This window comes from Symsagittifera roscoffensis, chromosome 2 (assembly GCF_963678635.1).
Source record: "Symsagittifera roscoffensis chromosome 2, txSymRosc1.1, whole genome shotgun sequence".
NCBI lineage: Eukaryota > Metazoa > Xenacoelomorpha > Acoela > Convolutidae > Symsagittifera > Symsagittifera roscoffensis.
The window spans coordinates 17,435,245-17,457,088 of record NC_087063.1 but is presented as its reverse complement, the minus strand read 5'-3'; the positions used below and the strand labels follow the sequence as shown (position 1 = coordinate 17,457,088).

At 34.4% G+C, this 21,844-nt stretch overlaps 1 long non-coding RNA gene across 1 annotated transcript; it reads left to right on the top strand.

Moving 5' to 3' along the window:
• Nucleotides 1-9,693: 9,693 nt before the first annotated feature.
• LOC134840367 (uncharacterized) lies at nucleotides 9,694-21,572 on the top strand. The gene is made up of 3 exons (XR_010162416.1): nucleotides 9,694-10,147; nucleotides 10,792-10,892; nucleotides 21,173-21,572. It is a non-coding gene; the product is annotated as an uncharacterized LOC134840367 (long non-coding RNA).
• The last annotated feature ends 272 nt before the right edge of the window (nucleotides 21,573-21,844 follow it).

The following is a 21,844-nucleotide window of genomic DNA, read 5'->3' as shown; positions in this document are numbered from 1 at the left end:
TAGTCTATTGACGAGCGTTTCACAGCAATATTAAAGCCAGGATAGTTTAGTGGTGATCGCGCAATTTCTGGGACCACGGAGATCAATGGATCGAGCACCCGAGGGAAATAATTTATAGACTTGATCTGATAAATCAAACCACTCGCAGCATAAATGTTCCCTACTTTCTTCTAAACGAAAATAGCCAAAAAGTTTTGTGAATACAAGAAAAATGCTCGTTATATAGTTTCGTATATGGAGTCTATTGAAAAAGCGTGTCATACAACTTTCATGGGATAAACTTATTTGATAATAAAGTGTATTCAAACACCCCTTTTATACTAAAATTGACTAACTAAAAGTTAAACGAATAAAAACAGAAAGAATTGAATTAAAACTATTTCTTTTTTTGTCAACAATAAAAGTGCCGGTAATTCCAATTTGAACTAGGCAGGTATCTAATTGATAATGATGGTAAGTTAAAACTATTTAATAACACAGTTCACAACATTACCCATTGCAGGAAAAAATTATATCGAATACTTTCGAAGATAGCCAAATAACACTCATAATCCTTTCTCACTTCACCCCACGGGCAACAGAACTTTTTATAAACATATTGTAAATCACAAGATATAAGTACATATATATTCAGAGTCGAGGTTACATGTAGAAAGAATACAGGCTACAAACAGTTCAATGTAGATATTTGTAGGGAAAATTTACAAGATGTTAATGTACAACGGTGATGAAAGATTAAATAAGAATTGGGGAATTAGTTTGAATAATGTTATAGAAGCTAAATCTAAATCATGAGTCATTGAAGTTTTCCGAGGGGTAAAATTCCGTAATTTTGAAACGAAATATATTTGACAGTCGCACTAGTGCTATAAATAGGTTTTGGAATTTTGAAGCTGGATCGATTCAAAGCTAAGATGAACTTGTTGTGGAACGTATCCACCTCCGATCTTGTTTCTATGTCCATTATGGAAGAGATATCGATGAAATGGCCCCGTATCCGACTCGGCTAAAAATGATCCCGTGGCTCTCATTTGTGGATACACCGACGAATTGGGAGTCGTTGTGTCTTCCGTTTTTATCTGAGACTGATTGAGTAACGGTTTATTCCAATGGGGCTAACAGCTGATGGCAGTTGATTACATACTCCTTGTTGAGATTTTTCACTAGATTTGATGGATGAGACCAGTTCGATCAGAGATCTTTCTGGCTTTTCTTCTAAATTGGTGATCAATGTAGGTGACACCCCCTCTACGAATCGTCTTTGTCTAAAGAACTTTGGAAACCCCACGTTTCTTCGTTGTCTGGAGGAATCGACCGTTGGCATAGGGGGAGTTATTGGCGCATGTGTCGTTTCGGAGGTGCTCTCCATCGAAATGGGGTTTCTCTGGTACGCTTGGAAGGTTTTCTCCCTAATTTGATGGTGGCGTTGTCGTCTATGGTCGTGTGCTTTGGGGCATCTAAAAAACAATCAGAAGAGAAATATTGAGAATCTAACTTATCGCTGTAGTCATTGCCCTAAAAATTGTTAGCGACATGTACCAATGGTCTAAGTCTAACACAGATGGTATGTCCGTGTTGAAAGAGAGATAGTTTTCGGTAAACAATTATCCTTCCTTGATTTTCATTTCTTGGCTGCCCGGGTCGAGATCCCGCTCAAAAACCGCTCAAGGTATGAGCGGTTTGAGCGGTTTTCCAGCAAGATTTGAGCGGTTTGAGCGGTTTGGGCGTTTTTTTTTTGAAAAACCACTCAAACCGCTCAAATCTTGCTTAAGAAACCGCTCAAAAACCGCTCATTTCTTGCGGTGATTTTTGAACGGTTTTTCAAGCAAGATTTGAGCGGTTTTTAAGCGGTTTTTGAGCGGTCTTATAAAGAAAATCGATTAAAACCAACAAAAAGGCCTGGAAAGGTAATGTGACGCTAAGATGCAGTTGAAATACTATCTACAATTTTAAACAAATGCTTAACCGTTCTCAACTCAAGCAAGATTTTATTGGATGTCTTGACCAAAAACAATGTGAGCGACTTTTTTTAAAATCCGCGAGCAAAATAACCACTGGAAAATATGTAAGTATGTGTATGTATGTATGTGTTGATGTCCATACAAGAAAAATGCTCGTTATATAGTTTCGTATATGGAGTCTATTGAAAAAGCGTGTCATACAACTTTCATGGGATAAACTTATTTGATAATAAAGTGTATTCAAACACCCCTTTTATACTAAAATTGACTAACTAAAAGTTAAACGAATAAAAACAGAAAGAATTGAATTAAAACTATTTCTTTTTTTGTCAACAATAAAAGTGCCGGTAATTCCAATTTGAACTAGGCAGGTATCTAATTGATAATGATGGTAAGTTAAAACTATTTAATAACACAGTTCACAACATTACCCATTGCAGGAAAAAATTATATCGAATACTTTCGAAGATAGCCAAATAACACTCATAATCCTTTCTCACTTCACCCCACGGGCAACAGAACTTTTTATAAACATATTGTAAATCACAAGATATAAGTACATATATATTCAGAGTCGAGGTTACATGTAGAAAGAATACAGGCTACAAACAGTTCAATGTAGATATTTGTAGGGAATATTTACAAGATGTTAATGTACAACGGTGATGAAAGATTAAATAAGAATTGGGGAATTAGTTTGAATAATGTTATAGAAGCTAAATCTAAATTATGAGTCATTGAAGTTTTCCGAGGGGTAAAATTCCGTAATTTTGAAACGAAATATAATTGACAGTCGCACTAGTGCTACAAATAGGTTTTGGAGTTTTAAAGCTGGATCGATTCAAAGCTAGGATGAACTTGTTGTGGAACGTATCCACCTCCGATCTTGTTTCTATGTCGATTATGGAAGAGATATCGATGAAATGGCCCCGTATCCGACTCGGTTAAAAATGATCCCGCGGCTCTCATTTGTGGATCCACCGATGAATTGGGAGTCGTTGTGTCTTCCGTTTTATCTGAGACTGATTGAGTAACGGTTTATTCCAATGGGGCTAACAGCTGATGGCAGTTGATTACAGATACTCATTGTTGAGATTTTTCTCTAGTTTTGATGGATGAGACCAGTTCGATCAGAGATCTGTCTGGCTTTTCTTTTATATTGGTGACACCCCCTCTACGAATCGTCTTTCTCCACGAACTTTGGAAACCCCACGTTTCTTCGTTGTCTGGAGGAATCGACCGTTGGCATAGGGGGAGTTATTGGCGCATGTGTCGTTTCGGAGGTGCTCTCCATCGAAATGGGGTTTCTCTGGTACGCTTGGAAGGTTTTCTCCCTAATTTGATGGTGGCGTTGTCGTCTATGGTCGTGTGCTTTGGGGCATCTAAAAAACAATCAGAAGAGAAAGATTGAGAATCTAACTTATCGCTGTAGTCATTGCCCTAAAATGAACGGTTTTTCAAGCAAGATTTGAGCGGTTTTTAAGCGGTTTTTGAGCGGTCTTATAAAGAAAACCGATTAAAACCAACAAAAAGGCCTGTAAAGGTAATGTGACGCTAAGATGCAGTTGAAATACTATCTACAATTTTAAACAAATGCTTAACCGTTCTCAACTCAAGCAAGATTTTATTGGATGTCTTGACCAAAAACAATGTGAGCGACTTTTTTAAAATCCGCGAGCAAAATAACCACTGGAAAATATGTAAGTATGTGTATGTATGTATGTATGTATGTATGTATGTATGTATGTATGTATGTATGTATATATGTATGTATGTATGTATGTATGTATGTATGTATGTATGTATGTATGTATGTATGTATGTATGTATGTATGTATGTATGTATGTATGTATGTATGTATGTATGTATGTTTGTATGTATGTATGTATGTATGTATGTATGTATGTATGTATGTATGTATGTATGTATGTATGTATGTATGTATGTATGTATGTATGTATGTATGTATGTATGCATGTATAAATGTAAGTATGTTTGTATGTATGTATGAATGTATGTATGTATGTATGTGTGAGTAAATTTCCGTATGTTTGCAAGGTGTCAAAGGCCCCACATGACACGACTCCGGTCTTTTCAGTGGCAGGAGTCTTTTCTTTTTCTTCTTTCCTGCAAAACTAGAATAGATAGCAAAGGTATCATTTTATTATCAAAGAATGTTGTTGAAGCTTTTCGTTTTTTCTTGCTCTGAGAAATATGAGCTATTTTTTGAGAAATATTGTGTGATCCTAACTGTTTAATATTTTCCCATAAGAGATCTAAAATACGGTTGCTCTTACTCTCTATATTTTTTTTTCTAAACCAGTAACCTTGTTTTGTGAAAAGTTTCGCCAGTGGGGTTCTGTGTTTGAACTTGGAAGCTTTTTTGGTTGAGTATTTTCGTATCTTTCTTTCCCTGGTTTGATTCATTGACATAATGGTGTTCAAATTTAACGTTTTCCGCTCAGTCCTGCAATCAAGCATGCGGCATATTCTTTTTATCTAGACTAATTGCGTTCGAGACCAGAATTTTCCCAAAACTGTCAGGCGTTCTATTAAAATGTTTCAAAAAACTTGTGCATCCACTGGATTGGCTGTTAAGCTGAGCAAATTGTTCAAATTAAATTATCAATTACTGATTTTAAGATCAGTTTTGGGTTATTACAAGACATTGCTACAAGTTTTGCTTTACTGTGTAAATAAGTCATTCAAACACTCCATTGGATTTATGATCTCCCACTGTACAGAAAACTCCCTCACTAATGAATTAAAGAATTAGGCTAAAATTGCAGTAAATGGTCGAGAGCTTTGAAACGGAATGTTCTGAGAACTTATTTAACACTCTACCTTGCAGAGTGTGTGCTGCGCCCAGTAAATCTTTCAGATTGTCACAGTTTTTTTTTTACAGATTGAACAGGTTTTCCCGTGGCAGTTGATTTCTCTGCAGAGATGTGGCAACCATATATTTTTAGCCAGCGCCTTCATCCAGAAGTATCAAGGATGAGTTTCGTGGAGTATATTATCGATCTAAGTGCAGTGAACCTCGGGTTTGTTGTCGCTGAATAATAGTCCGTCTCGATGTGAAGGTCCCGTTGGAGGGTCTTAAAGTAGGATTCATACTTATTCCGTTTGCCAGCGCTTTTCCCCCATCTTATATCCTCGGAAAAGGTTTTGTCCTCGGTTGTCATTAAATTGATCAACTTGTTGAGCAATGGTGGATAAATGAAATTGAAGGCAGTTGTAATTTTTGTTCTACTTAGTTTTTGCTCATCATTTTTGATTATTGTCAACAAAAATTAAATCTACTTCTAATGTTTAGGTGTTGGTCTTATGTATGATTGTTTATTTTTTTAGTTTTTAGATTCTCATCTGGAAAAATTTGTAATGGGACAGGAAAGACAAAAACAACACTCATCTGATAAAATGAAGTGAATATAAAACAACTTTATTATAAATTCAAAAAAATACAACTGCTTGTACAAGAATCTGTGCGCGAGTGATTTGAATTGCAATTGCAAATTAAATTGATGAAAAATTTGACATTATAAGCAAAGAACGACCGTTGGGTGTGTGACATTTTTCACACCTTCAGCCTGAGAAAGCTATTTACATTGTTTAACTCCAATGTCTAAATAATGTACATTTCGTAATTTTTAGAATTTTTCCTTTTACACCGTTTATTTATAAATAGACTTTGCTTGATTTTGCAGATTGTACTGAAAATAAGTTTGTTCACGTAACGTGAGGCTGGTAAAATTTTTCGAAAATCGATTCCAGAAAGAAATCCTAATAAGTCCTATATCGCTCCTTGGTATGTGTTGAATTTTGAAAACAAATGTTTACTGTCGTAAGTGGTTCCAAGGGAGGGTTTTGACAGTTCGGATTTGTCGAGTATTCCTCTACAAGGTCTTTTTGCCTCGGTTTTGCATAATCTTTCAAAGTTTCCCTCTTAAATACGTAAACTACATATCATTTCCCTCGTGGAGATGGAAAAAGCAGTGCACTTTTCGTACATGAGTTTAATTTCGAATTGGAAGGAAAAGCTCTGAGATAATAAAAACGCTACCTCATTTCCTACATTAAATGGAATTTGGGTAAAAACGTCACCATCTTTCTTGCATGACTTCGATTTTTCTATAATCAAGCTTGGTTCTTTTTTAATGGGTTTATTTTTTGTACATTTTTCCAGTGTTAATTTATCTTGACATAATCATGAGTTTGATATGTTTAACATATCTTTTTTCATTGATGATTTCCTGATTTAAGGCATTCGTTTGATTGAAATTTTGGTAAAATTTTCCGTAGGAGATCGCAATTCTTCTTAATGAAAATGAAAACGTCACTATCGAATCTTGTTTATCCTGGTCTCCTATTTCACATGTTCTCGCCAAATACGAAATTGCTCCCCTGAACTTCTCCCGGGGTTCTCGGTCTATTTTTGTCCTCCTAAAAGTTTATCTTTTCAAAAGTTTTGTTAGACGATTATACGGTTTTTGTTTGACGATTGTTTGTGCAGGCGAAAAATTTGTTCAGTTGACCGACAAAGTTTTTAGCCTGGGTGATTTTGGGAACAAATACTTCTAGTTTTACTCCAAGAGCCAATTAAGGTATCGGTCTCACGTTTTTTTTTCTGTTTCGATTCTTCTCATGCCTCCAAATTTTTGTTTCTATTCCGCAATTGTTTCTATTCTTCCGCGACTTCTTAAACTTGCATAATGTCTTGAATTCTGGCCTTCCTGCCTTTCTCGACTGTTCAACTTTTGAATCATGAGATCTGTCTAGAATTGGGATTTCTGTTTCAACCACCGAAGGTAATTTCAAACTATCGACGTCCAAGTTCTGTTTAGCAATTATTGCTAACTGAATTTGATCACTCTTTTTATTAATTGGGTTGCGGCTCTACAGTGCAAAAAGGGCAAAAGGCGGGAATTCACCTCAAGTTTGAAATTGTTCACTGTGCCATAAAAAAAGAAAACACCACTAATCTGGCAAAATTGACTAATTTAAAAGAGAAAAAAAAGTGAAAACACTCGATATTTTTGAATCTATTCAATAAAAAGAGAGCACAAAAGTCCCTGGACTTCCAATAGAAAAAAACTAGGCCGGTAACTAGTTTTTTAAGAAAAATTCATTTTAAACTAACTAAAAACACAATTTACAACATATGACAAGAATTGTTTCAACCAAAACTATCCTTAATTGGTTTGAAACTCAAACAAAGCAAACTGGTGGCAGTTTTGGTTACATAAGAGCCACTTTGGCATCAAAATTTTTTTGTTATGAACAAAAAAAATAATTATCAAATTTTTTATATATGAAAGTTGTATGAAATGATTTTATACATAGAAAAACTAGAAGTTTGATGTAAGTTTTTTAAATCCTTTGTTAGTTGCAAATTTGCTTCTGTCCTCGAATATACAGTTTACAAAAAAAAAATTCGAGTCTATGACGTAGTCCAGGTTGAGTTTAAAAATCATACTTAAGTGTTGCTTTTGTCAACAAATTCAATTTTTTTCGTTTTCATATGCTAATATAAACATCACTTTAAGAAAAAAAAACATTATTTGTTTATGCCTGGCTAATATTACTGGATGTTGCTTAGGTGGGTGGGGGTTCTAGAGTGTAATAGGATCAAAAGGCAGGAATTCCACTCAAGTTCGAATCTGTTGACTGTGCCATAATAAAGACTGTGAAAACATCTCTAATCTGGCAAAATTGACTAAATATAAGTGAAAAGGAACGAAAATGAAAATACTAGATTTTTTTGTTATCTATGTAACAATAAGAGAACCCCAAAGTCCACTAGACTTTGAGTAGACAAAAACTAGGCAGGTGTCTAGTTAAGAATAAAGGTCAATTTGAACTAGCTAAAAACATAATTAATAACACGACAATTATGACACAGATCATATGACACAATTAATAACCTGTTATGTGTGGTTACTGCCACTTACACCCTGGGTTTTTTTGTTACAGTGCTTAGGATGGGAAACAAAAATGTTTAAAAAATTGAGGTGTTTTTTTACGGAAAAAATGCTGGTCATACGATTTCATAGTCTGGAAAAGCATTATTATACAATTTCATAGTACAAAAATTGTGTTCAAAATAATGGCAAAAAAACTTGTTATTTTACTCCAAAAGGTAGCAAAACTGCGTATTATAAAATTCAATAAAAAAGATTACCATGCTATTTTTATACTTTTTTTTGGTCCATGAGGTAGTATGAAACAGTTCGATAAGCCATTTTTTGGTTTGAAATTCTATGATAGAAATATTTTTATCATCCCAAGTATTGGCCAACAGTTTTTGTGTAACCACAAAAATTATCTATAAAGACAATGAGGTTCGCGCAAATTATTTTAAAGGAAATGTCGTTGCAACCAAAGTGACTTGCTCAATCGGTCTTGCGACACGCATTACGAGGCCAAACTGTACATTTTGTGCATTGTCAGCGGATTCCGCAACAAGCCGAAACCAGATTTGTCGCAGAATCGGCAACTTTGCTCTTTTTCTTTGATCTTCTTCGCTGTTTCGGATTCCGCAAACAAAGACTTAAAACATTGTACAGCTCAAAATCGCTCCAAAATAGGCAATTTTACGGAATCCGCAACCGTAATTGCGGAATCCAGAACATTTTGTGGAACCGACAAACAAATATTAAGATATTTGCATAGTTGAATTGAGCTGTTGCGGATTCCGCAACTGCAAGCTGAATCCGCAAACGGTAAGTAGAATCCGCAAATTGTAAATGGAATCCGCATTTTGTATATGTGAAGTATAGTGCTTTAAAAAATTTATCTTTTAATTACTGGTTACCAGAAAAAATCAATCTCAATTACTACCTTGATCAAATACCAGTTGAAACACCAAATGTTTGGTCTCAATTCCTGTCAACCTAACTTCGATCTCAAATACTGTCAATTTCGATCTCAACTTCGATCCCAAATACTGACCTACTCAACTTCGATCCTAAATACTGACCTACTTCGATCTGAAATTTGCAAATACTGATGCAATCCTAAATACAGACGTAATTCGGCAATATGCTGCCCATACACTCTCAAGCCAATGACTCCAAATATTGAACTTATTCGGTGTTTTTTTTCCAAAATACTAAATGGTGACATCCACCGATTTAGCTAACAACTGTTTTGAGACTTTTTCGTGGATTCCGCTGACAAAGGTCAAGTCCTTGCCTTTAAATTCCGCATTGCCTTAGATAGGAACTCCAGCTCTAGCTTTTAATTGTTCATATGCAAGTTCAGAAATAAACAAAATTCTAAAACCACTACAGCGGATTCCACTTACATTTGCGGATTCTACTTACATTTTGTGGAATCCCCTTACAGTTTGTGGAATCCAGAACAGCTAGCTATATTCGCTTGTTTCGGAATCCGTGGCACAACAAATGTGCCAACAAAGTTTAAATTACAGGTATTTGTACGCGGAATCTACGGAAGTTTTGTAATTGGAATCCACTGACTTTTTGGAGCATGTTGAAAAGTTTGTCTATGGAATCCAGGAACATACAGACACAAAATTATGCACCTATACAGTGCACAGCTTGGCCTCGTAATGCGGTTCGAAGTTTTTTACTGATTTAGATTTAGTTGCCCGTCAAACCATTATATCTACGGTCTGTTGATTATAGCATCGGTTAATTCATTCTGTTCTTGAACGATTCTGTTCAGTCACGTACTCCATTTTTGATAAATTTCTCTTCTAAATAAACACTGAAACCAGCATAGAAACCAGCCTGTCAAACCATTATATTTACGGTCTGTTGATTATAGCATCGGTTAATTCATTCTGCTCTTGAACGATTCTGTTCAGTCACGTACTCCATTTTTGATAAATTTCTCTTCTAAGTAAACACTGAAACCAGCATAGTTTTTTATTTTAAACATAAAAATATACAGAGAGAGATTTAACTTTTAATCTACGGTTTATTGAACACACAGTACGGTCTGTTATTGAATATATCCTGTAAAATTTATTATAGACTTCTGCTTGCTACTCAATCATTCTTTTTGTTTAAAATATGGGTAACTATTCTATTCAAACACTTGGTTTGGTCTGCGGCGCATTGCTTTGGAAACTAGCTTTGGGAACCGGTGAATTCTGTTTGGAAGACAGTGACTGTATATTTTGCTGCTCGAGGAACCAATGTCAAGATGGCTGCGGGCGGTAAAGCGATATAACTTGATTTTTTTTTCATGATAGACATTTTATTTTGTTTTTTTTTCTGGATAAACTTTTTGCCGTCCCGAGATAATTGACAAAAACGCAAAATTGAACATTAAAAAAAATTCGATGTTTTTATGCGGTTTATTGAAATGAATATATTTGTAGGATTGAAAGCCCAGAACATTTGATAGTGATCGTTTTATGGTAAAAGATTAATTTCAGGTGTAGATAGTTCCAAGTTTGTGTGAAATTGTTCAATGTTTGGGGGGGGGGGCGTAGCGGCTTTCATGCGTGCCGTTTAGCATATGCGCAATTAAAGTCATTACTTACTTATTAACCGCATGCTAATCTATGCGCATGCAAGTAGGCCGGTGCTTCATTGTTGCGTTCTTGTTAACTATCACAAAAAAAAGCGAGATTTGCGAAAAAAGCGAGATTTGGTAATTACGCGTTAAAAATTCGTTAACACGTTGAATTTTTTGTTTATCACGTGTAGAATTTTGGCTCTTAGGTACCATCGGAGAAAAAATTACAAACCTCAATTTTTCATATGACGGTCGGCAAAGATCAGAGGAAAGTGTATAAATTAACCGGAATATCCCAACTTGACGAAGAAGATTTCAAAATTTTTTAAATGTTTTTAGGTTCAGCAGTTGGTGGTATTTCATCGGATTTCCTGCAAGCATCTGTATTGGTGTTGCCGTCAGATTCTTCATACGCTATCTTCTCAATAGCGCAGCTTCTGGTAAGCATTTTTTTTCCTTTTTCCTCAAAAAACCCGATGACATTAGTGTCAGTAGTTGAAAACATTATTAATCTGCATATTAAATTGTATAAATTTTAACTGTATATTGTATGCATAAAAACGTTTGACACTTTGTCGACAATTTCCGAGCTCTGCAAAAACCAAAAAAATATCTGTGACTCAATTATACAAAAAGAGCTAGGACATTACGAGGCCAAGCTGTGCACTTGATAGGCGCACAATTTTGTGTCTGTATGTTCTTCGATTCCAGAGACAAGTATTTAAACATGTTCCAAAATGTAAATGGATTCCATTTACAAGAATTACGTGGATTCCGCGTACATATACATGTAACGTAAATTTTTTCGGCACGTCTAAAGCAAATATAGCTAGTTGTTATGGATTCCGCAACTGTAAGTGGATTCCACAAAATGTAAGTGGAATCCGCAAATGTAAGAGGGACTCGCACTTACAGCTGTAAAGAATTTCAACTCCAAAGAAATTCAGAAATTTGTTTATTACTGAACTTGCATATGCACTTGCGGAATTTAAAAGTAGGGATTTAACAATTGTCAGCGGAATCCACGACCAAATCTTAAAACATATTGATTAACTTAATCGATTGATGTCACACTTTAGTATTTGCATCAGTTTTTGTGATCATAGTTTTGGAAACACAACACCGAATAAATTCATTGGGTTAATTCGGTAAATGGGTTAATTGATTATTGGGTTGACGTATCGCGGATTTAGGTCAGTATTTGGGATTTAGTATTTGAGAATCAGTATTTGGGATTTTGTATTTGACATTCAGTATTTGAGAGCGTGAATTCAAATAATAAAGATAGTATTTGGGATGAGATGACAGAGTACTGAAGAGATATCGCCGTATTAGGTCCGTATTTGGGTCTCAGTATTTGAGATTCAGTATTTTGGATTCAGTATTTGAGATTCACTATTTTGCAGCGTGAACTCAATTTATGAAGATAGTGTTTAGGTTGAGATAACCGAGTGAAATCATGAGTTAGCTATTCAAAACTTTCTGAATATCTAACTCACATTTATTAAACAAATTTAGAGCTCTGAAGGTCTTATTCTCAAGAATCTGCCCTGTCTCAAATAACTGTTGGATATTGCTCAAAGCCTGCCAGAGTCTTTTCATGGGGCAGATAAAGAGATCTATAATCAAAAAAACGTAGTTTTTATTATCAAACAAGGCTTTTTTGCAAAAACCTAATTTTAAGGTTTTTTTTTGCTGTTCGCTGGGGGGGTTGGTTCGCTAGACAATTTTTCAGCATAACACTGTGACAAAGCCACTGTATTGATTTTCGATAATTTTAACAGGTAATTTTTTGCTATTAAAAAAAATATGGTCGGTTTTTCAAGAAAAACTTTGGAAAATTCATCATCTGGAGTGTCGAAAAACGAGGTCAATTTTGCGAGTTTTTTTTCCAGAAATTTTATTTTTTAACAAATTTTCAAAATCAAAATGTCAAACAAACAAGTCAAATGTTGTTTAATATCAAGAAACAACCCTTTAAAGTAGGTATGAGTTCAAAAATCGGTGTTTATTTTTTTTCAGTTTTTTTGATTTGTGATTGTTTTTTCAGAGTGTTGACAAATTTTTTGTTAGGTTTTTTTTTATTCGATGTTCAGAGTCCTGAAAGAATAATTTTTCCATGACAAAAGTTATCTTATCTTTGCATGGGTCAATTAGGCATATGACTGGCTTTAGGTATGTGCAAAATTAGGTCGGTCACGTTTATAATTGAATAGAGGCCGGCCAAATGTTAGTCAAATTATGGAAAATTTTCAGAATTTGTAAATTTTTTCAGTTATCATCTGAATCCTTGAAAAATTTGGAGTCTTTGTTAAATTTTTTTATTTTGCTCTCTAGACGTACGCACTACTGAGTTAGCAAAAAATGATGTTCGTTCTTGATTGTTCTGTGTCCTTATATTTTTCTGTTTAGTGGTAAGATATAAGGTTTTTTACCTTGTCTATTTTCAAATTCAACCTGGAGGCAGCTGTTATTTGAATGCCGTCAATGAGAAAGAATTTCTCGAACTGCTTACTGTTTGTTATTACTGTTTGTTTATACTTGAGCTTTTGAATTTAACCAAATTCTATTTTTCCAAAACTTGAATTACAGCAGATTTAAATTTAAAGTTCAAAAACATGAATAAATAGTCCTGAAATTGTTTCCTTATAAAACTATGTTCTGGTCTCGCAATTTGAAAATATTTCAAAATGGCTAAATTCAAACTTATTAATTTTAATTCAATGGCTTGAAATGAACTGATGAATAAGTTTTGTTCCGTATTTTCAGTTGGCAGGAGTTGAGATGGCAGAAATTGAGATTGATGACAGGAAATGAGATTGAAGTTGGATATGTTTGACAGGAATTGAGATCGAATGTTTGCCACTCCATCTGGTAACTGACAACGTTGTAATTAAAAGATTTAATTTTAAACGCTACTAAACCTACATATCTGTAAAGGGAATCCGCTAACAAAATGCGGATTCCACTTACAGTTTGCGGATTCCACTTACAGTTTACGGATTTCATTACAGTTTGAATATTCCAGTTACAGTTGCGAATTACGCAACAGCTCAATTCAACTATACTCATTATTTGCTTGTGGATTCCACAAACTGTTCAGTTATAGGGGTGCATTGGGCAAGAATCACCTCAAGAAAACTGCTTAGCGCAACTCAAATTTTCAAGGATATGATAAAAAAAGATATACTTCCAAAATTTCCTGCAATCAGGATGTTTAAGCTCAACATTTTTTAAAACAAAATAGACAATAATGGAAAACTCGGTTTTAGAAAAATGATCTCTGTGTAAAAAAAATTATTTGAGGAATGGGTATATTTTGTTCTGTTCAAACATTACCGCAAACTATCAAGCGACATATTGAAATTATGTGTAACTAATATTGAAAAAATAGTTTTAAAATACCTTTTTTGGGCCGAGTTTCTATTTTGCGCCAAAATCGCTACTTCAATTGCCAAATGTCAGGACAAAGTTAAAATGCCAACAAAAGAGCTGCTTGTCAAGGCAACGCACAGCGGGCCTAGAATGACTAAACATGCTAGTCATACAATTCTCTGATATGTCCAGACATTTTGAAATTATGCCTGGAATAGCTTACTCATAGAGTAATTTTAGATAAGGTACACCGTCTGTCCGTCACGCTATCTTATTTTGGACCGAATAGATTCGTGCAACTTTTTAGTCTAATACTGATTTTAATTTTACTCTTATATATCCTAGTCTCAATAGATCTAGTGTATACTAGTATTTGCGGGTTAGGTATCTGGAACTTATTCCAAAGGAGAACAACTGTCTGCTATGTTATAATTAAAATTTTCTGGCGCTAAAACTACAAAAATTTCGAGCATTTCAATTAATCAGCAGTGTCAGTTATGGATCATGATTGGTTAGATAGAAACTTTTTATAGAGATAGTTTCATCAAGAATATAACTGAATGTAAATCCCAGTTTTCAACAGGTTCCACCCATCTGGGGTGTAGAGTTTCAGTTTTCAGATTGCTTAGTGAAGTGAAGGATGTATGGAGAGATTTTTTTCTTTTTGGAGTCTTTTCCTTCTGAAGCTACGACTGCGTGAAGGAAGGAGAGATTTAGTTTTCTCGTTTGAACCTAGATCGTCGAAAGTGATCGTGTCAAGATTTCAGATTGATGCAACGATGTGTCGATTTCGTTAAGCTAGACCAAGAGTACGTGCAAGATGAAGTTTGACTTTTCTGTGTGAAGAGTCAAGTGAATAGGGTCTGTATGTGAAGTCAACATTGAGTTCGCCATTGTTTTTTTTCAATGGGTTCCTTTGTTGCGATGTTGGGTCCCTACTTCAAATCCTGTTAGGGTTGCGACTACGGCAACAAACCGATAGACTTGCCAATCCAGAGTCGGAATTTCGTCGGGTTTTCATCTTCGTTTGTTGCTCGTACCGTTTGCACATCGTGTTGTGGTGGGTTAGGTCAGAAGGGAGTGTAGTTTTACCGACTCTTTGAGCAGAGTCTCTTTTTGTGTTTTATTTTATCTATTTTATCACTTTTGTTCTATTTTATCAGGTGTTTTTCACTTTTCTGTTTTCAGTTGTGTCCTCTTATCAAAAAAAATTGTTGGGTTTTGGGTTTTTTTTTTAAAGTTTTTAGCGTTTCAAGTGGTTTCAAAAAAACCTTAAAAGGAAAGTGGGTTTCAAAAGAATAATTTATCAAGTTTAAATCTGGGTTTTATCTGATCTGAGTACCGTGGGACTCATTTATACATGCGGTTGATTTTTGTATTAGTAAGCTGCGTTGTTTAGTTTAGGCTTACTTATAGTTCCAACCGAGTTAAGGGAAAGTTTGAAATGTGTGAAAGCAAGTAAGAGTTGTTATCATTTATTATTCAAACCTAAAGTTCATTTATTAAACAGTTCTACGTGGGCGAAATGTGCGATTTTGGTGGACAGAGTGTGTGAAATTTGGTCAAGTAAATGACAAATATCGAGTTATAAAAGAAGCTCACATAAAAAATTAGTTGCTTGTAATCTATTTGCTTTTCTTTTACTATCTTAAATTTTTTGAATTTCACTGCAGAATTATTAATTTATTGCATTGGCTATGAACTTTATTGCACTTGGATAATTCAGCTTCGTTGTTAGATTAAAATTTTAATTTTACAAAAATAGTTTGCCATTTTTTAATTTATTTGGATTTTTTTGTTTTTTATGAATGACTGCTGAAACCTAAAAAAATTAGAGGAAAAACTTGTTTAACAATGGTGGGTGTTTTGTTTTATTTGTTAAAGTTTTAATAATATTCATGCATATGTGGGCTCTGTTTCAGTGTAAAATTCATGGGGAAAAGTAGTCGTTGTCGTGTCTGATGTAATGAGAAGCTTGGCGACCGTGCGGATTACGTTTTTAGTGCGAAGCAGAGGCAAAAGAAGTCCAAGTGGTCTGATTTTTTCTACTTCTTCGGTAGGTGTTGAAAATTCTTGATTTGTGTTTTGGATTAGGTTTTAAAGCTGGTGATTAAAATTAGTATCATGAATGTGCTCGAGTAGGGTTATTTCAATGGGCTCTACATATTCGTGCGGCATTATTAATGGGCGAGCGTCATCAATGGGAAAGGTGTTGGTTAATGGGCAGAATAAGTACATTTGTCAATTACGTGGGATGCTGTGTAAGTTGGTAGATTTAATACAATAGGTGAAATTTAAGAAATATGGTGACATGTACTTGGAATTGATAAACATAAAACGATATTGTGGGATACGGGTCGGTGTGTTTGTGATATAAGATTTTTGTATAAATTATGATGTGTACTGGTGAAGTAGTTTCGTCTTTAACATAATTTGGTGCAAACAGTTCATATATCTTTCCTTGGGTGTAAGGAAGTGAAAGGTGAATGCAAAAGAGTTCAATTTACTTTAAAACATTTTGTAGGCTTTGGTGTTTGTTAGTGCGCGCGCGATTATATTATCAAACTTTTTATTAGTGCTATCTAAGTGGAATATATAATCTGATCTGATTAAAAAGTTCTTAATGGTTGAGGCTTAGTGTTGGGATTGCCTTCGTGTGGGGTATCTTCCATATATCTTGTGACAGCATGATCATAGTGGTTAATGGAAAATCTGTTTGCGCCTGGTGCTATAAATCTAATTAGGGTTTGGTTCAAGCGGATGGTATGAATTGATTCTCGTTAAGTGCGGTGGTTAGTTAGTGAATGAAAGAGTGGCAGAGTTCGTTATCTTGGGGGTTCTTTTTTAATAGGAGTTTCAGTGGATTGGTAAAATTGTAGGAGAGTGTGGGAACTAGCACATTTTCATCAACGAATAAGTTTAGTTGGTTTGTATTGTTAGTTGAATAGTATGTATATTGAAGGGAAGATGGTAAATGTGGCTTAAAAAGGGTGTTAGTGTGCTGCGAGTGATGGGAAGATAGTCGGGATGAACGTGGACGACTAATAAGAGTTTGAGGTGTAGTGTCAGGGTGATTTCGCTTAAAAACTCGATGTGCTCTTGCAGATGCAATATTAACTGAAGGAGATGAGGACTCGGATGTTGAAACCGAGTAGGTTAGTTGACGAAATTTTAATGCAATATTTGTGTTATGAAGGTGTTTTTGTTGAGTTATAAATAATCTGGTTCATGCTCTAATTCAAAACAGGGTTGGGTGCGTCGGGTTGATTACTTGACATTGTAGAAAGGATCAGGGTAGCGTCAGTGTATGAAGAGGGAGAGGGAGAGGCTGTGAGAAGTAATGGGTTGAAAGGATGTTTGGGAAAAATTTTAGGGCTAGGTTTGGAGTCAAGGTATTCATCAGGGGTTTCTATATAAGAGTTATTGAAATTAGGCTTTAACAACTGTTTGCGTTGAGTCATCTGGAGCCATGCGTGGTGAGTTAGAAGAAAAACTGGGAAGGCTTGAGGAGGTGAGGTTTGACAGTAAAACGCGAGAGCAGTGGCGTTAGAAAATTCATGGACAGGAAAGGGAACGGTTGAGGGTTTCAATCTGTCGGCTCATCGTGGGCTAAAAGATGATTATTTTGAGAACGCAAATTTATTGTGTCTGTTTTTTCTACAATTTGGTCGTATGTGCCGTCAATATTTGATTGATGGAGTGTTACATAAGATATTGGATTTCTTGCAAAGTTACTACCTCGAGACGTATGTTCAGTGATTGCAAGTGTGTTCCTATAATTTTGGGGAACTAAGGACACAGGGTGATTATTTTTAGACTGTTTATTTATGGTGGTGGTGCGGGTAACAAATTTGTATTGTTTTGTGGAGTGCCATGTGTGTTTGTTTGTGTAGCTAGCTTTTTGTTATAGTCGCTAATTTGAGCGTCAAGAAGGATTGAACAGCAAGTAGATCGTTAGATTCCATTTTGGATCTTACTAGGTTTATGATTGTTTTAACCTGGGTCAACTAAGAGGAGGGGTTTAAGTGAAGGATGAGTCATCGAAATTCTTCACTGTTTATCATGATTAAAATGGTTAGTTTTTCAAAAATTTCTATAAGTCCTGGGTCGTTGATAAGCGTTGGAAACTTTATCTAGGAGGTTGGGGGAACAAAATGGTTCTGATTGATTCAAGAGAAGCCTTGATGATCAACTAGTCTTAAATTAAAAGAATTAACACTTAAGAACCTAAGGGATACTCAAACTTTTAGGAAAAATTAAGTTGATACGAACCAAGGATAGGCCTTGATAATATTTAAGTTTCAAGTTTAGGTTAATTAAAATGTTAAGATTTTAGAAGAAATGAATTAACGATTGAAATTTTAAATAATACTAGATTTTGAATAAATATGTTTATATTTTAAATGAGGAAACGAAGATGAAGAGGATGGGAGAAAAAAAGGTGAAAAAGTTAGTTCCCGTGAGAAACATGGAACTTCGATAAGTTTAACAAAACTAGCTTTTATTTTGTCACTAACTATTTTTTTTTCAATTAATTTTAATTTTACAAAAAATTTCAACATTACTGCAGATTTTGATGAGAGGAACAACTTGTATATTGTTTTATCAGTCGTTATTATGGTTATTTAAAATGGTATTACAACATCAAAAATATATATATTTTGCTTGAAAATGAATTTTATTGCTCCACGTAATTTAGTTTACTGTAAGAGAGTGAAAATTTACTGCATGAAAATTCTGTAGAGAAATACTCGTTGCAGTTTGCGTCGTGTCACGGTGTAGAAGCACGGTTTGTTGTTCAGTTTTGACCTGGTGTTTGCCGTATCAATTGAAATAATGGATTAGACAAGTTGAGACGTAGAGAAATATCTATTAGATTGTCTATAAGATCGATAATCAATCGATAAGAATCGTTGATCGAAAATATTGATCGATAATCAATCGTAGAGAAATATCTATTAGATTGTCTATAAGATCGATAATCAATCGATAAGAAATATATAACACAAGAAGCTTATTTTACATCCCAACGAAGTTATACGAGGGTTAAACTTCCAAAAATTTGTGTAAAGTGTTTAAAATTTGTTCTTAATCAAAGATTTTGGTTTTATATAGTAAAAATTACGTTTCTTGACAATCAAGCAAAAACGATTTCTCTTTTATAGGTTTTTGGAGATTTAACCCTTCAAGAATTTTGTTGGATGTGTAAGAAGCTTCTTGTGATATACATTTCTCATCAATTAGCAAAGTAGCTTCAGCGTCATTTTTGATTGTCTGAAAAGAGTCAAAATGACCCAATTTTGGGGTTAAATTTTGGTTGAGAATTTCGGAGAAGAAGTTCCCCCATATAAATTCTGATGAAATTATAAGCAACTTTTGTTCTCTTCACTTTTTGTCTAATTTGAACCCAGTTTGAGGAAAATTTGAATCCAACTTTCAAGTTTTGTTCGTTTTGTCTGGATAATTTAAATCAGCACTGTAATTTGACTGTAATTCTGCCATAAGTGGGAATTGTACGACTAGCAATGTTGCAAAAACTTTCAAACACCAAACTTTTTTTGCTATAGTTCAATTTCAGCTTGTGAAGGAGTTGTGGTTCTTTCCACACCTAATGACCATGTCTTCTAAGTAATATTTAAATTGTTCTGGCGCCGAAACTACAAAAATTTTCATCATTACAATTAATCGTCAGTGTTAGTTATGGATCATGATTGGTTTGTAAGACATATTTTATAGAAATAGTTTTATCAAGATTATAATTGGTTATAAATAATAATTTTAAACTGGTTCCAGTCCAGTTTCTTGCATATAAAAAAAGCATGAAAACTGTTGGACTAGCTTCTTTTTATGAGAAAACGGTGCTGATTTAAATTATCCGGACAAAATGAAGAAAACTTGAATTTTAGAACACGTTTTTCTCAAATTGGGTTAAGATTAGACATAAATTGAAGACCACAAAAGTTGCTTAGAATTTTATCAAAATTAATATGGTGCAATTTTTTATCCGAAATTCTCAACAAAAATTTTACCCCAAAAACTGGTCTTTTTGATTTTTTTCAGACAATCAAAAATTACGCTTAAACTATTTTTTAATCGATAAGGAATATATGACACAAGAAGCTTATTTTACATCCCAACGAAGTTATACGAGGTTTAAATCTCTAAAAATTTGTGTAAAGTGTTTAAAATTTGTTCTTTATCAGAGATTTTGGTTTTATATAGTAAAAATCACGTTTCTTGACAATCAAGCAAAAATGATTTCTCTTTTATAGGTTTTTGGAGATTTAACCCTTCAAGAATTTTGTTGGATGTGTAAGAAGCTTCTTGTGATATACATTTCTCATCAATTAACAAAGTAGCTTCAGCATCATTTTTGATTGTCTGAAAAAAGTCAAAATGACCCATTTTTGGGGTAAAATTTTGGTTGAGAATTTCGGAGAAGAAGTTCCCCCATATATATTTTGATGAAATTATAAGCAACTTTTGTTCTCCTCACTTTTTGTCTAATTTGAACCCTGTTTGAGGAAAATTTGAATCCAACTTTCAAGTTTTGTTCGTTTTGTCCGGATAATTTAAATCAGCACTGTAACTTGACTGTAATTCTGCCATACGTGGGAATTGTACGACTAATAATGTTGCAAAAACTTTCAAACACCAAACTTTTTTTGCTATAGTTCAGTTTCAGCTTGTGAAGGAGTTGTGGTTCTTTCCACGCCTAATGACCATGGGGAATAGATTCCCATTGGCCACAAGGTCAGGTCAAAATTCATATGAAATTTGAAGAATTTGTCTGAATTTTACGAGCAGCATGTGCAACTTAAATCAGCTACTATTTTTTCGCCGTTATAAAAATTCTTAAACTTTTAACTATCCGAAGCGTCTTTGGTATCAACCAATTTTTAAAAAAAAACTTGAATTCCGCTGAAAGCAAATCTAGTTAAAAGTCTTTGAAATTTGGTTGATAAAAGACTTTGAAATTTTTGAGCAATTGGTCTACGTTATAGACAAAAAACTTTAATTTTGCTAGCAATTTTTTTCGCAAAATATTTTTTTTGTACAGAATTTTGCGGCATTTTTGGTACTTTAAGTTTCTATATTTCCCAAATCCTCATATAAAAATCGCTTTTTTCATAAACTCAACCATGATATTGTATGACTAGCGTTTTTGGTTTAAGCCGGTCAACCCAGGGAACGCTTAAAAAGAAAACAGACAACATTGGTTTACCCCAAAGAGAAAAATTAATCACTAACGACATAGCTTGATTACATCAAAACAATGGATCTAACGAGTTTTGTTGTATTTTACAGCCGAATACTATTTGAACCTTTAAACCTGCTTTTCTAGGAAACCAAGCAGGGGTGATCCATGCAACACCGTACCAGGTGCTTACAAATGAGCCCCTCGGATATATTAACAAACCGGTGGTACAACAAGGTGATTCAATGCCCCAGTCTGGGGTGATCGCGGACACCCATGCAGCGCCCAACCAGGTTCCAATGAATCAGCCCCCTCGATATTATAATCAGCCAGTCGTACAGCCACTACAACCAGGAGCAAAAATGCCCCCAATTACTGCGACACCGACCGAGATCAACATCGAACAGAATTCTATATAAGGACAAAAAATGAATAGGCGAGCTACGAACTGAATTAACAAACAAGTTATGCGTTAAAGAATTTGATTCGGTAATTCCAAAATATATATATATACTTTAACTGGTGTATTTGACTTCTAATTTTTTGTTTTGACTGCTTACTCCAAAAAACTTTACTTATAAACATATTGAATGAAACTAATTAAATTCTTAGATTTGAAATTATCAGTTTGCTTCGATGATCAAAGTTGTATCAACTTGTATCGCCAAGCTTCAAATCAGACTAAATGATGAATTATCATTTTTGACAGAGATTTTTCAGCAATTTTTCTGTGTAAAAGTAAACTACACCTTTGGATGGGACCAAAAAATCTCAATAAGTAGTTTCAGTTAAAGTACACCTTATGCTCGTCACACTATT